We start from the raw sequence: 17733 nt of genomic DNA, 5'->3' as shown, positions 1-17733 counted from the left end.
GTAGCAATCTAGGTCACCATGAGATGGCAAGAATATATTAAAACTTAAGGATTTGCACCAATATTTATTTTAGAAAATATTGGAAAAACCTTAAGTGAAAAATGACCTTTGAAAACTAAATTTTGAGTTCAGGAGTCGACTACTTTTAATTAATTAAGCAAATTATTTGCAACATAAAGTATTTATCTCACCCTAAAACTAAAATTAATTATTGTAACACCTCAAATTTGACATCTAAACGACTAACGATACTTCATAAGATAATATTTCGTACAACTTATCGTTGATCAGAACCTTTCACTAGTCATAATCCTTTGTGGATAACCCTTTCAAAGCCATCCATCCCTAACTTGCTCTAAGAAACTATGAAGTTTTTAAGTGATGAACTACCGAAAAGTAAATGCATCTTGTTGGTATAAGTAGTACAAATTAATTCCTTTAAGTTATCTTCAACTCCACAGTCTCATGCATGTACAATTTATGGATCCTCTCATTATGGTGTGTTTAGACGGTTACAATTATGAAAAATATTTAAATTTAATAATTGCACTTATTTTATTTTAATAAAAACTAAATTTTATTATTAATATTGTTATAAAAGGAGTGGGGTTAATATTATTTTTTTAACTTGACAGAAAGGGCTTCCTACTCTGTATCTCTTGGTACAATGGAGAATTAGAGTTATGTAGTTCTTTTGTATAAAAAAATGTGTTGGAATTTTTTAATTTTATGTTTATTAAATCTTAGAATTTATGAATTATCACAATTCATTTGTTCTAAATTGTAAAATTGAATGAGATGTACACCAAAATCAATCTATTTGAATATTTCAATCATATTTTTATTATAAGAATTATAAAAATTAATCAAAAGAGAAGTTTGAATATATTAAACTATCACAATTTGAATTCTTGAAATTTCGAAAAATTAAAAGATGTTACATCTATTTAACTTTCTTTCACGTGATAATTCATTTATTTAATATAAAAGACAATATTATGAATTTACAAGAAAAATAAAAATTAAATATTGAATAAAACATTTTTAAAAATGTTAAGACTTCAAAATAAATAAAATCAATATATTTATAGAAAAAGATAGGATAGATGAAGCTAACCTTAATGGTATCTTAGATGCTTCTTTTGTGAAATGCTTCCATCTACATGATCACTCATGCTTCTCCAATGAAAGCATTTAAGAAAAAGAAAATAAAAAAAATTATAGGTCAAATGTTTCCATTGGACCTTAAATTCCTTTTACTAAGGGTCCAATATTTCCACTAGTTCCAATGTTTTAAATACCCAATTGGTGAGAATTTTTTGTGTGTTTGAAGACTTAGAGTCTCCTCCTTATATAAAAAAGTAAGAGATGTATGACATTATTGTAGGCAATGTGAGACCTTTCACTTGAGAAGAAAAACAAGGTGGGACTTTAACATTTTTTAACAAATCACCTACTTTGGAATTGATTTTCATCAACATGGAGATGAATTTTGGTTTTCAAGCTATGAACAACAATTGTAAATCTAATGTCAGATTTTCTAAGGGTGCAAAGAACAATTTAAATGAATAATTATAACAAAAGATATGTCATGATGAACTTATGATGTTGAATATAAAAACTTTAAAAAATTGTAAGTTATTTACTTAGACAAGAGTGTAGATATATATCGTTTGTTTTATCTCTTCTAATTATATTTTCATTTTGTATCATGTTTTATTTTATTTTCTCTTTTCTAACCTCTTTTTTATTACTATTTTTCTTTCAAATTTTAGCATTTTTCAGATGAAATTGAATTACTACATTAGTAAATAGATCAAGCCTATGAATGTTGACAAAGTTTGAAATTTATTTTATTTAATTAAATCAAATGAATGAATATTCATAAAAGCATATTTAAGTCAATTTGAATTAGTGAAATGGAATATCAAATAATTTTCAAATTTTGTAGGTATTATCTATTTACTAAAAGCTTTTAATTTAACAATTCAATCATTGAAATTTAGTATAGTTTGTGAGTTATTGGAAAAACTAACTCTATTGGAGTAAATGAAACCCTTATATATAAATATATATGTGTGTGTGTAAAGAGAGAGAGAGACACATACACATAAGAAAGATTACACAAATACACAAAGAAAACATCAATTTGAAATTTGAATTTCAAAATTGAACCAAAATTTTCCAAAGAACTCCCCTTAGCGATGACACAAACCCTACTCGTGTTCTTCAAATCCATATTTTTGCTTCAAGCATTCCTCTTTTCGCTGCATGCTAACCTTTGTTATTCTCGAGCAAAAACTTCCCTTAAGGTGTAATTCGATTTTTGTAAGTTTGGTTCTTAGGTTTCTTAGGTTGCATTTTTGGTAAAGAGTTTCAAATTGGTGTGGCTTTTGCTTTGATAGCTCTCATTGGTGAAATATCATATTCTGCTTTTAAATTATAAATGTTAGGGGTGGATTTACGAACCAGTCTTGTCCATTTAAGGTCTAATTTGTAAAGCCTGCATTTTTAATGGATCGAATAAGCCTGACTACAAAAATAAACAAACTAATTTTTCTAGTTCATGTCTACCACACGAAGTCCGCGTATAAACATGTTAGTTTATGTGCCCAATTATATCTATTTTTTTTTTATAAATATTAAAAAATCAATGAAAATTTTTTTTTTAACCTATGAAAAAATGATGAAAAAATGTACCTAAAAATTGATATAAATACATTTGTGGCATAAAAATTGATATAGATACACATGTAACATAAAAATTGATATAAATACACATATAACATAAAAATTAATATAAATACATGAGGAAAAAAATACATAAAAGTAATTTGTTAATAAGCGGAATACCTATAGGTTTGTAGACCAAGTTTATGAAATCCACGCACTTCACAGACCGAACCAAGAACTTTCCTATATTTATTCAAAAAAAATTTAAAAATGACTTTGTATTTGCACGAACTACGAACTAAATAGACCAATCTATCAAATTGAGTCCATGTACCCACCCCTAACAAATGTAAAATATGTTGTCTTCAGTCAACTTACTTTTGGACTTTTAATGTTAAGCATTTAGTTTTATTTTGGACTATAAATAAGTAAAGATGTTTAGCATGCTAAATCTTATTTCTTGCATCCATGTATGTGACGTTAGTTTTATTAACAAGTACTGTATATTTTTTATTTGTTATTTATTTCTTTTGTGGTTAAAATAAAAAATATATATATTAAAATGATAGATTGCTAGTTGTTTTGACACATGTAAAAACTTACTTCTTGAATGAGCTCTATCTATATTTATTTATAGATACAAAAATAGAGACAATTCAAATGGATTATATCACCAACCATTTTGAACAATATGCGAGTAATGAAGAATTTTACAAAAGGTAATGGAAGATGTGACACACTTACTATCCCAACACATATATTATAATAACGTAAAGCAATAAATAGATAAATTTATTTTTCAATATTGGTAAAAGGATCCACATAAAACTTTCATAACTGTTCTTCAACATCCAAAATACACTACTAGAAAAATTAATATTTGTGACGAATTTTGTGACGGAAAAAATAGCATCGCTAATGGTGACGCATTTTGTGAGGGAATTTTAAGTTTTGTGACGGACAAGAATTTATTGACTTTTGTGACGGATTTTGTGACGGAATATATTCCGTCTCTAAAAATCCGTCACAAATTTCGTCAGAATCAAAAAAAAAATATTTGTGACGGATTTTGTGACGGAAAAATTTTCGTCTCTAAAAATCCGTCACAAATTTCATCACTAAATAAAAAAAATGTTTGTGACGAATTTTGTGACGGAATGAACTTCGTCTCTAAAAAATCCGTCACAAATTTCGTCACTAAAATGAAAAAATTTAGTGACGGATTGTTCCCTCTCAAAATTCCGTCACAAATAGGTTAAAATATTTTGTGAAAAAATTTGTGACAAATTGTTCCCTCTCAAAATATTAAATTTTATTTATGAAACTTTTATATTTAAGAATTATGCATAATTAAAGAAAATATATTAAATTTTTTTTAAAAAAATAATAAAATTAAAAATATTTTATTTCATTAAAGGACTGAAAAAATTATGAAATTCATTTAATTAAATAAAAAATTATCAATTTTGGACATAAGAAACTAAAACATTCATTAAAAATATTTAAAAAAAACTTGTGAAATTAAAAAAAAAATATTAATTTAATTTTGGCTTAATTACATTTTTGATTCCTCAAGTATTGTAATTGTGCAATTTTGATCCCTAAGATTTTAATTGGATAATTTTAGTCCCTAAATAATTGTAATTGTGCAATTTTAGTCCTTTAATTTTTAATTGAACAATTTTAGTCCCTCAAAAATCATAATTGTGCAATTTGAATCTCTCCCATTAAAAATTTAATAATTTTAAAATTTTAATATATATATATATATATATATAATAATTTAAAATTATACAATTATTTGCTTATTTAAGTTAACATATACTATAATTTTTATTAATGTAACAAATGATATATATTTATTATTATTAAACAAATAAAATTTATATATTATTAATAATTTAATATTGCTAATAAATTAATATCAATAATATTTTTAGTATATTTATAGATAAATTGATAATTTGATAAATATAACTAAGTATATATTAATATACTTTTACAAAAATATAAATATAGTAGATAAGATATGTATATTTATATTTTTGTTAAATTATATTAATATATAATAAGTTATATTTATCAAATTATTAGTTTATGTATAAATATACTAATAATATTATTGATATTAATTTATGAATAAAAATATAATATATATATATATATATATATATATATATATTATGTATTTATTAATAATAAATATATATCATTTGTGTGACACCCTCTACACCACATACCATAACACAAATAACAAAAATTGAATAACATAATCTTTTTCATAATTGAAATACCAAACATGTTTAATTCAAATCAAAACTCATGTATTTGTGGAATTAAATAGATATTCATACATCTCACGCAACAATGAATACAACAGAATAATCAAAAAGCAAAATATAAACTTGCATAGTTTATTTGTTTCTCTCAGGGTTTTCTTAAAAACCCACAAAGTACTATAATCCATACAATAAACATCTTACTCATATAATTGTCTCTTATAATTGCATTCCCTTATGGTGTGTTTGGATGAGTAATTTTACAAATTCAAGGATTTTGAAATTCTTGGTATTTGAATTACTTTGATTTCAATTTCTATCATTGTTAAAATATTTTGTTTGGATAATTAAGTCAATTCAAATATCTCAAATTTTAAATTATTAGGTTAGATATGATAATTTGATTCCATCATGATAAAATTAATTTTAAAAATATATTTATATGTTGAGATTTTTAAAATAAATTTTATAAAAATAAATATTAGCTAATTTTTAAATATTTAAGGATTTTAAAAATTAATATAAGATAATATTTAATAATTTTAAAAATATTTTTGAATATCTAATAATTAAAAGAATGAAAAGAAAAGATAAAATATATAGGTGAAATAAGAAAAACAAATATGAAGAATTTCAAATTCTGCTATTTTTGGGAGAATTTGAAATTATACTATTTTAAGGAATTTCACAAATGTTTGGATTTCAAATTCTTTGTAAATTCCTCATCCAAACAAAGCATTTCACCTCAAGAAATTTGAAATTCTTCAAATAAATAAATTACCTTATATAAATTTCTCATCCAAACACACCATTAGGTTTTTCATAGGAATCATAGAGATATTAAAATTATACATTTATATTTAAATATAAGAAAAATAACAAAAGAAGCATGTATATTTATATTTATATTTTCCAGAACGGAGCGTTCTGCGGCCAGAACGGCCCGTTCTGCAACCAGAACGGCCCGTTCTGCAACCAGAACGGACCGTTCCGAAACCAGAACGTCCGTTCTGGGATCACATTTTAAATAAAATTAGGTATATACATACTAAATCAATTATTCATCTTTCGATATAATACTTGATTTCTTTTGGTTATGATATTTTAATATATTTTATTTAAAATATCAATTAACATATTTTATTATTATTTTATTTAATTTATTGTAAAATAATTAAAATATTAAATTTAGCATCATTAAAAAAATAACCATTATAAAATTTATTTTTTTTAGTTTAATTATTTATTATAATACTTTTTAGTTACCGTATTAACCAAAAAATTATTTTTAATTAAAATATATTTTTGAATTTTAGTTAATTGATTATCATTCACTCACTTTATTAAAAAGTGATAAAATTTAATTAATTTTTCATTAATTTAATAAAATAAAAACTTTAAAATAAATATCTAAAATCTTTAACAATTTCTTAAATACAAATATTTAATTAATTAATTTTAATATAATAAATTTAATATCAAAATATTTACCTAGATTTGAGTTATGATTTTTATAATCTTTTGATTTAATATTAGATTTTATTTATTATAAAACATAATAAATAAAATCTTAAATCTGTAGCAATTTCTTTAATACAAATCTGTAATTAATTTTAATATATAATAAATTTAATATCAGAAAATTTATTATAATTTTAATTATGATTTATATAATATTTTGATTTAATAATAAATTTCTTTTGATTATAATATTTTAATGTATTTTATTTGACATATCAGTTAACATATTTCCCTTAAAATTACAAAATCATTTCAACAAAACTATATTACAAAATCATTTCAACAAATTTATAACAATATAAAACTACTCCACAAACCCGTGTTTTATAGCATTTACTTTAGATGAGGCTTTCTCCTTGTTGGTTTTAGTTGGAGAGTTGAGTGATTTCCAAATTTTTTTGCATCCATTGTGTTTGTATGAGAGTTTTGATGGATGTTGCGGCCAATGCGAGGGGTTATCTGATAGAGGTTATGGTTATGGTTTTTCATGATTGGAAGTGCAAGGTTTTTCTGAACTTCAGCCATGTTGTTGTAATTGTAGTAATTTTGTGTATGAAAAAGTTTATTAGTGCAGTTGTGACTATTAGGGTGGAAGGAAAATTGATTTCAAGATGGTTTGATTGGCTAGGAACTAAAATTTGTAGTCCTTTTTCTTATAAACTGATTGATGAGCCGTAATTTAGTGCTTCAATTCATATCATTAAGGCATTGATTACATCTCACATTTAGGGTTAATTTCGTGGTTTTATCATGTTTGCTAATTGTCATTTGAATTATGGGCCTAATTGCAAAACTAATCAAATTTCTGTTTCTGGACAGTTTGACCTTCGCTCGGTTTTTTGGCCATATCTGGAGCTACAGGACTCCGAATTGAGCAATCTTGGTGGCGTTGGAAAGCTAAGAGGAAAAGCTACAAATGTCTCAGTAATGTGCATCTCCTAATTCGAAGCCTAAGATGGTCAAAATGGAGCCCGAAAATGACCCACGGAATCTGGAAACGTTTTGGGCCTTGTTTTGCAATGTTCAAATCAGTTTGGGCCCAATTTGACCCAAGCCTTCTAGAAGGGCAAAAGGGTAATTTCAGAAACCCTAAAAGAGGGCAGAAGGGAGCCCTCTTCACACATTCTCTGTCTCTTCACATTTTCCCCCTTAAACTACCCGCGCCTCCCTCTTCCACCTCCGTCTTCGCCGTCGCCACGTCCCGCGCTCAAGTGCGTCTCGACTCCACGGCGCTCGATAAACTCTCCTCGTCCAACACCACTCCAACCGCTTCCTTCAACCACCGCATCACCGTCCCCGATTTCCTAACCCTACACATATCCCTTTTTTTCTCCTATTTTTCTCACACCCCTTTCCTTTCTTCATTCAAACGAGGGAACATGGTTGCCGCCGCTGATCTTCTCATGCCGGAAATGGGTGCTGGAAAGTTGTAACGCCCGATTCTAACGCCCAATTTATATAATAATAATTATATATTTTCTTATATAATATTTTCACAATTATATCGTTAACAATATATTTTTTTTAATAAAGATAAAGGTAAAGAACAATCATATTTTGTGAATTTAATACATGATATATCGTTCTAAAATATTTACAATAATGTATTATTTTACACAATATATTTTTCTTTTACTTTTATTACAATATTTACATTGATAGTGAAAATAAATTTACAAAAATTATAATAGATTCATCAAATAGCCTCCACATTCCAATTCCTTCCAAGGAAGACAACAGCTATAACATCTGCAAAATGATCTGGAATCCAAAGTAGATCCATCTATTTTGTAATATATTTAATTTATAAAAACAAAGAAAAGAGAGGAGTAAGAACAATATCCAATAAATACAATAATTCAAAAGAATAAACAGAATTATTTGTAATCAATATTAAACATATATATATGTATATATATAAATATAAATATATATACAACTCATATATTAGATTTTCATGATACAATAAAATTTGAATTATACTTGTAGTGACTAGTCAGGATAAATGAGCATCATCATAACATCAACCAATAAAAGGATATTTCACCTTAATCAACAATAGGATATTTCACCTTCATTTCTTACTCATTTAAATCCCCAAGGTCAAACCTCCAGCTACAAATAATTCAAATTTTATCTTCTATGGCCATAGAACAATATTTATCTTTATAAATCCACGAAAAATAATAACAAGACGAGTCCAAGATATCACAATTATATCATAGTTGATTATAAATATATTTATAATATATTTACGTAACAAGAATATATTAATAGTACCAATAACATAAATAAAAATGACGATCATTATAAAATAATAAAACAATATAAAATATGAACACCTTAATAATTATTATAGACAAAAATAATCAAAGGTTAAGCAAATAAATGAGGTTAGAAACACCCCACTAAATAAATGTATCAAGAAAATAACATAAATAAATAACATAGTAGTATATAAAATTTTAAAGAGATAAGGTTCTCCTCCCCCTTACCTGGATAAGTAGGAGCTAAAACTTGAGCAGAACCTCCCCCCTCTGGATTCCCTCTTTTTTTCCCTCTCTTTCTCTCTTTCTTTCTCTTTCTCTCTCTCTCGCTCTCTCTCTCTCTCTCTCTCTCTCTCTTTCTCTCTCTACATTTCCATTTCTGGCCGTATGATTTTTCATAGCCCCCTGCCTCCTATTTATAGGCAATCTGACGCACCCGGAACGGCCCGTATTGATTTCGGAACGGCCCGTTCCGGATCCTTCAAACATGGGCAAATTTGTCAACTGGAACGGCCCGTTCTAATATCGGAACGGCCCGTTTTCAAAAAGCAGAACGGCCCGTTCTGAAACCAGAACGGTCCGTTCTCAATCTCAGCAGAACGGCCCGTTCTCCCTCCGGAACGGCCCGTTCTCCTTGTTGGAACGGCCCGTTCTGGGCCCGTTCTCAACTTGAAATTTCAGTATATTTTTATTGCTTGGAACGACCCGTTCCAATTTTGGAACAGCCCGTTCCAAGTTACCCTTTTACCCCTCAAACTTTAATAAAATTGCGAAAATGCCATTAATAATAAAATTACAAAAATACCCTTATTCCTTTATTAAAATTACAAAATACCATTAATTACAAAAATACATTTTAAAAAAATTGGAGTGTTACAATTCTCCCCTCCTTTTAGAAATTTCGTCCCCGAAATTTACCTGAAAACAGAAATGGATAAGCTTCTCGCATCTTGCTTTCTAATTCCCATGTAGCACTTTTTACCTTATTGATGCACAAATCTATCAATCTCTCTATCTAATGTTCATAAGTACAAGATGCGCAAACTCAGTAAGTCTATCCATAAGATCAAATTTCTTAAGAATATCATACATAACTACAACTAAGTCCATGGATACAGAATCTTATTTCCAAATTAGGACGTCTAAAGACTGTAAAATTATTAAAGACTCTAGTGTTTTACCTCAAACTTTTGGCATACTATATACTAGTATCCAAATTTCTCTACTTCTCTTTTCTCCTTAGGCTATGCTTCCGCTGCACAACTCTGATACATTTTAGTATCTCCTAAATGAATACTAAAAGTATTTTTATGTCCTTCTTCTAAGATCATCTTCCTTAATTCGAGATTACTAAGCACATAGATTCTATCTTTGAATCTCAAAACATCATCAACTTTCAAGCGTAAAGGGCTATTTATACCTCTACCAATCTTTTCCACTTAGCTCACTAAAAAAAAAATTTAACTCCTTAGTCCTCTAATCACATCTATTAATCTATTAGTCCTTTCAACATACTCAATTCAATGTTCCTAAGGGTGAGCTTACACATCACGCTTAAGTTTCTAAATTCTTCAATCAAATCCAATCCTTAAATAATAAAAAATAATATATTAGTGATCATCATAATCAAGGCATCTGTCACAATATTGGTTTAACTTTTGTGAGTCTTTCCACAACCTTTCCAAAGATCAAACACTTAAGCATAAGTTCACTAGATACACATACCAGATCTCTAATTTCACCATTCCATCTACACCCAAGTCAAACTTAAATTTCTAATGTGAGCAAAGATACATCCCTTTAACCATAAGAGGAGATATATACAGAGCTTTCGTACTCAAAGTATCAATTACCACATTGGCTTTTTCCAAATAACAACTAAAATTAAAATCTTAATCATTAACAGTTTTGAACTATCTCTTTGTCTCATATTCAACTCCTTTGGATCAAACAGATGTGTAAGATTCTTATGATCACTAAATATCTCAAACTTAGAATCATACCAGTAATGTCTCCAAAATCTTAAATGTAAATATTACAATCTCTAATTCAAGGTTATGGGTAAGGTAATTTTTTTTTCCTGAAATTTTTTCTTCATACCTAGATACCTAGATACCTAGAAATATAAGCTACTACCTTTCCTTCTTACATCAACGATCCACTCAAACCCGTTTTCGAAGCATCACTATATAACACATAACACTTACTAAAATCCGATAATCTTAACACTAGGCAATATTTCCTTAAGAGTTTAAAAACTACTTTCACACTTACTATTCCATAAAGGCAACCCTCTTTTTTTGGTGAATCCAGACAAAAGTAATGATATCTTAGAAATTTTCTCAATAAATCTCCTATATTAATAAGTTAATGCAAGAAAGCTCTTAACCTCACTAATTGACTTAGGTATCTCCCATTTAAATACAATTTCTAGATAGATCTATATCATATCTCCACTAGAAATTACAAGACCTAGAAAATTCACTTTATACAATAAAAATTCATACTTAGATAACTTAGTGTAATGTTGTCTTGGATATATCTTCACCCTTAACTCCAATATGATGATATCACATCCTAAGGTCAATCTTACTAAACACACAAATATTCATTACTTGATCCCTAAAGTTATCTATCCACACATCAACATACATGCATATCAAATCATATCAAAATACTTATTTTAATCCTTCATATATACCATCCTTAAGTATGTATGAATCAATTACCGTTTACTACGTATGACCTGTACATGAACAACCTTTTTCCCCATAACATCATACAACCTTAAAGAAACTTTTGATCCACAATACAACACCTCAGAATATCAGAATAAAATTGATTTCCTAATAACTCACAAACATCATATGATAACATATATATCCCTTTAACAACTATCAAAGAAAATGATACATAGAAAATTATACTCATCCAAATGATCTCAAACCTATCACCAAAAGAAAGCTAACAGGATAAGTTATCAGTCTTATGAAGACTTGAAATTCTAAAATGATCATATACTTAGCTAAAAATTCCAAAAATTGTAATAGATATAATCAGCGCTAACAGCTAGACCTTTATTCAATAAAATAATCATAATGAAAGTTCTAGATCTCCATTGTACCTGATTTTGGTGCCCTTGACAAGTTAACATCCAAGATTACAACTTTTATGAAGATCATAAAATTCAACTCTATCAATATAATACTCTATCAATATAATACTTATATTGGCACAATAAAACTGCAGCTAAGACATTTCTTGCATAGATCAGCAAAAGAGCGTACCAAAGTCTAAAGCCCCAAAAATACCTTAAAACACTTTCAAACCATTATTTAAGCTTCTTCCTACAATCCTAAACCAAAATAACTTACATATTTAGCACAAAGAACTTAGAAACTAAAATAAAACCCTTATTCAACTTAACCCATAAAAAAATCAATATATAAGCATCAAATATAATAAATCATATAATAAGATTTTAAAAGTAATAAAGGAAATATAAATTGATTCCAGTAAAGGTGGCAGTGCCTCCTAGTTAGGAATAATTTATAACTTCCAAATCATGTAAAATAAAATAACAGAGATGTACACTTGAGCCTTTTATCAAAACATTCAAAACCTTCTTGGATTCATTCGCTAAAACTATAAACTCTACCAAATGAGCACGGTAACCTCATAACTCACGGCCGATTGGATCGACCTGCTTTGATACCACTTAATGTAACGCCCGATTCTAATACCCAATTTATATAATAATAATTATATATTTTCTTATATAATATTTTCACAATTATATCGTTAACAATATTTTTTTTTTAATAAAGATAAAGGTAAAGAACAATCATATTTTGTGAATTTAATACATGATATATCGTTCTAAAATATTTACAATAATGTATTATTTTACACAATATATTTTTCTTTTACTTTTATTACAATATTTACATTGATAGTGAAAATAAATTTACAAAAATTATAATAGATTCATCAAATAGCCTCCACATTCCAATTCCTTCCAAGGAAGACAACAGCTATAACATCTGCAAAATGATCTGGAATCCAAAGTAGATCCATCTATTTTGTAATATATTTAATTTATAAAAACAAAGAAAAGAGAGGAGTAAGAACAATATCCAATAAATACAATAATTCAAAAGAATAAACAGAATTATTTGTAATCAATATTAAACATATATATATGTATATATATAAATATAAATATATATACAACTCATATATTAGATTTTCATGATACAATAAAATTTGAATTATACTTGTAGTGACTAGTCAGGATAAATGAGCATCATCATAACATCAACCAATAAAAGGATATTTCACCTTAATCAACAATAGGATATTTCACCTTCATTTCTTACTCATTTAAATCCCCAAGGTCAAACCTCCAGCTACAAATAATTCAAACTTTATCTTCTATGGCCATAGAACAATATTTATCTTTATAAATCCACGAAAAATAATAACAAGACGAGTCCAAGATATCACAATTATATCATAGTTGATTATAAATATATTTATAATATATTTACGTAACAAGAATATATTAATAGTACCAATAACATAAATAAAAATGACGATCATTATAAAGTAATAAAACAATATAAAATATGAACACCTTAATAATTATTATAGACAAAAATAATCAAAGGTTAAGCAAATAAATGAGGTTAGAAACACCCCACTAAATAAATGTATCAAGAAAATAACATAAATAAATAACATAGTAGTATATAAAATTTTAAAGAGATAAGGTTCTCCTCCCCCTTACCTGGATAAGTAGGAGCTAAAACTTGAGCAGAACCTCCCCCCTCTGGATTCCCTCTTTCTTTCCCTCTCTTTCTCTCTTTCTTTCTCTTTCTCTCTCTCTCTCTCTCTCTCTCTCTCTCTCTTTCTCTCTCTACATTTCCATTTCTGGCCGTATGATTTTTCACAGCCCCCTGCCTCCTATTTATAGGCAATCTGACGCACCCGGAACGGCCCGTTCCGGATCCTTCAAACATGGGCAAATTTGTCAACTGGAACGGCCCGTTCTAATATCGGAACGACCCATTTTCAAAAAGCAGAACGGCCCGTTCTGAAACCAGAACGGTCCGTTCTCAATCTCAGCAGAACGGCCCGTTCTCCCTCCGGAACGGCCCGTTCTCCTTGTTGGAACGGCCCGTTCTGGGCCCGTTCTCAACTTGAAATTTCAGTATATTTTTATTGCTTGGAACGGCCCGTTCCAATTTTGGAACAGCCCGTTCCAAGTTACCCTTTTACCCCTCAAACTTTAATAAAATTGCGAAAATGCCATTAATAACAAAATTACAAAAATACCCTTATTCCTTTATTAAAATTACAAAATGCCATTAATTACAAAAGTACTTTATAAAAAAATTGGAGTGTTACAAAAGTTGCACGTGCTCGCCGTTGATGACAGCCACGTCGACCGCAAGGTCATTGAACGCTTGCTAAAAATCTCGTCTTGCAAAGGTATGTAACTAAAGGTGGAAAATTTTGGTGTTTTCTCTTGCACTTGGATCGAGTTTTGATGGTTTTTGGAAATGGGTTTTGATAGTTTTTGGAAATGGGTTTTTGGTTTTGGCAGTGACGGTGGTGGAGAGTAGGAGCATGGCTCTGTAGTATTTGGGGTTGGATGGGGATAAGAGCTCCATTGGTTTTGATGTAAGCAAATTTGGCTTTTGGGTTGTTTAATAATTTGGGGTTTTTACTTGGCACTTGGAAGTGATGCTTATGTTGTTGTATGATTTCTGTGGTGACAGGGTGTGAAGGTTAATTTGATTATGACAAACTATTCTATGCCGGGGATGATTGGATATGAATTACTCAAGAAGATAAAGGTGAGAAATCAGATTTTTTATTTTTTATTTTAAATTTAATTTGTTGTGGTAGATGAATGGAAGAGAGAAGGGAGAGTTGTTAGTGTTTTGCTGATTTAATAGTAGTGGGTTTTCCCCCTTTTCTTCTTGATTTTTAATTTTTTTCCTTCTATTAATCTCTGCAGGAGTCGTCTGTATTTAGAGAGATTCCAGTTGTGGTTATGTCTTCTGAGAATATCTTTACCCGAATTGATAGGTAAGATCTTGGTTAGAATTGTTAGTGTTTTACTATTTGGTTCTTGTGTGGTTTTAGGAAGCTGGATGCCTTTGATTTTCTGGCTGAACTCGGTGAGAACAATTATATCCCTTGTATTTTATATTTCTCTAACAATTTTAGTCGTTTTCTCTCGTTTTCTCTAACAAAATTTCATTATAGGTGTTGAAGATCTTTCTACGGCAGTATTAGTCCAAATCTGCATTATTTTATAAAAGGTTTATAGAAAATGGTGCAAGGAAAACTTTATTAATAGCCGGTCTCTTAGACATGCTCGTGACATTCACAGGTAATTTTATTATTTTTAAGTTAAATATAAAAATATTATTTATAATGTACTCTAGTCCAGACATTTATGCTTTCTCATTTCTAAAATACTATTTGCAGGCAGATTCAGGGTCATGTTCAACAAATGGGTCTGAATCCTTCATCTTGTGGAGATGATATGCTTCAATTTCGCAGATGCCTTGCTGCTTCCTTTTTCCTCAATGCAGTTGTAAAGCAACCAGAGGGGACATACAGGTATCTAATTCAACTTAGAAATTCTTGTGTTGATCCGTCTCTGTAGCTTGCTTTCTTTTCCCTCTGTTATAGGCTCAAATTCCAGTGTTAGTTTTGAATTTCTTTATTGGTATTTTGACTCACTAATTGGAATCCTTACCTGCATATATAATTTTATCATATAATGCTTTGCTATAAAAAGAGACTTTTATTTCTTAGTAACTTGACAGGGCTTTGGCAAATCACGACACATGTTTAGCTTCTTGTGACATGATCTCTCTCTCTCTGTCTCTCCAAGTTGGCAAGCAAAAGGGTTACTCATAGAAGGAAAAGAAATTCAAAATATTTCAGTCAGGAAAACACACTAAAGGTAATATCACATTTTAATTTTTATCATCGTATTATATATAAAAAAAAAGACAAATAAAAAAAGAATTGACATTGTTATTATAGCTATACTTCTATACTGATAATAATAAAAAAATTACCACTTGATGTTCATAATTTTTTTTAACTATTTTATTTTTAATGACTAATACAAAAATTTACTAGTGCTACATTGGGAGTTTCACATGTTCACAAATTTGCTTGATAATTCATTCGTTGTTGGTTTGTTGCTCTTATTATTCAGTACATATATAGTATTCTTTTCTGAATTTCTTCCAATTGTGGAATGCAGATTCAGATAGTGAGTCAGATAATGCTAAAGCATCAGTGTCTTTGAATCCTATAAAGGTAATCATGATACGTTTGGTATCTGATGTGATGTTAAGAGAATGCAATTTTGTATTGCCTTGACTTCAGTTTGCCTATTAAAAACTGTTTCAGGAAAAAGTAGGATCTGGCTTGTCTCTAGATCAAAAGTAGGGGAATCTTGATAATTCAGAAACTGGAATTGGTGAGTACCTAAGTTGCTGGAGTTTTGTTATTGTGTTTTTATATTATTTATTCCGTATATAGTTTTGAACCCACCCAGGCATGTAGTTTTGGTTGCAATAATTTATATATATTGTTCCTAGAATTTATTAAGTTTTACTTTTAGGTGTAATGTGTTGATGAAGTTATACTGTGCATTCATGTTCATAACATAGGAGGGAGTCAATATTGAACAAAGATATATTGCTGAGAAGGTTTCTGATTTACTGAAGGTATTTATAACCTTTTTATCATTCAATTTTTATAATTATTACTGTTAGAGTTTTACTATATGAGAACATATGAATATAATATGTTGGACAATAGTAATGAGTTATTATATACAGTTGATTAATTGTACAAATTAAATACGCAAGATCTTGAATCAATAGTTGTTCCATTAACACACTATAAACGCATTTTTCAATGATTGTTTGCATCTGATAGGATTATATAGCACACTTAGTTACTTGTTATTAAATTTCAGAAGACAAATGTTATTGTTTAGTCTAGAATAATAGGCTCTGGTAATCGATTACAAGACTTGGTAATCGATTACAACGGTTTACTTTCAAGTTGTAAGGTTTAAATTAAAATTTGGAATTTTCATCTTCTGGTAATCGATTACAAGAAATGGGTAATCGATTACCAGAGAACCTTTTAATAAGTAAATTTCGAACATATGATTTTCATTGTCTAGTAATCGATTACATGTATAGGTAATCGATTACCAGACTCTTAAAAACAAATGGTTTCCTCAAATTTAGTCATCAACAGTTAGTGAGGGATTCATCCCAGTTAGTGACAGATAAAATTTGTCGCAAATTGTGACGGCATTCTGGCGTCGCAAATTGTGACGGATTCTACTTAATTAAAGTCATCACAGTTTGTGACGGATTCTACTTAATTAAAGTCATCACAGTTTGTGACGGATTTAATCCCTCACAAATTGCGAGGGATTTAATCCCTCACAAATTGCGACGGATTTTTATTAATTTCTAAACATTTATTATTAGAAATTAGTGACGGAAATTATACTGTTTGTGATGCCTTAATTCCATCACTAATTGTGACGAAGAAAATAATCCGTCACTAAATATTTTGTGACGCCAAATTTTGTGACGGAATCATTTCCGTCACAAATTCCGTCACTAATTGATTTGTGACGGATTTTATCAAAATTAGTGAAGGATTTGTTCCCTCTCTAATTTTAATTTTTCTAGTAGTGATAATTGAAAATAAAACTTGGAAAATAAAACCTAAGAGTTTACAAATTGTTTTCAAAAAAATAAGTACAACTCCAAATATATATAAAAATTCATGTCCTAGAAATCCTCTACCTTGATGTCACAATATCAGAGCATACCCATAACTCAACTGTTGGCATTCTGGATGTCACTCATAGTCGAATCTTTCTCACCTAAAACATCCACAAATTGTACGGTGAGAAAAGAAAATATTTA

General features: G+C 28.6%; 1 pseudogene across 1 annotated transcript; it reads left to right on the top strand.

The window, feature by feature from the left end:
• Window positions 1-14103: 14103 nt before the first annotated feature.
• Window positions 14104-16629, top strand: LOC145955869 (two-component response regulator ARR6-like; annotated as a pseudogene). Its single transcript, XR_014432611.1, has 8 exons — window positions 14104-14233; window positions 14349-14425; window positions 14524-14601; window positions 14766-15143; window positions 15242-15376; window positions 15586-16090; window positions 16184-16253; window positions 16398-16629. The product of XR_014432611.1 is annotated as a two-component response regulator ARR6-like (transcript).
• The last annotated feature ends 1104 nt before the right edge of the window (window positions 16630-17733 follow it).

Source organism: Cajanus cajan, chromosome 1, assembly GCF_000230855.2.
Source record: "Cajanus cajan strain Asha chromosome 1, NIPB_CcT2T_4, whole genome shotgun sequence".
In the NCBI taxonomy this organism is placed as follows: Eukaryota; Viridiplantae; Streptophyta; class Magnoliopsida; order Fabales; family Fabaceae; genus Cajanus; species Cajanus cajan.
The sequence above is the reverse complement of the archived record's forward strand: the minus strand, read 5'-3'. Positions and strand labels throughout refer to the sequence as shown.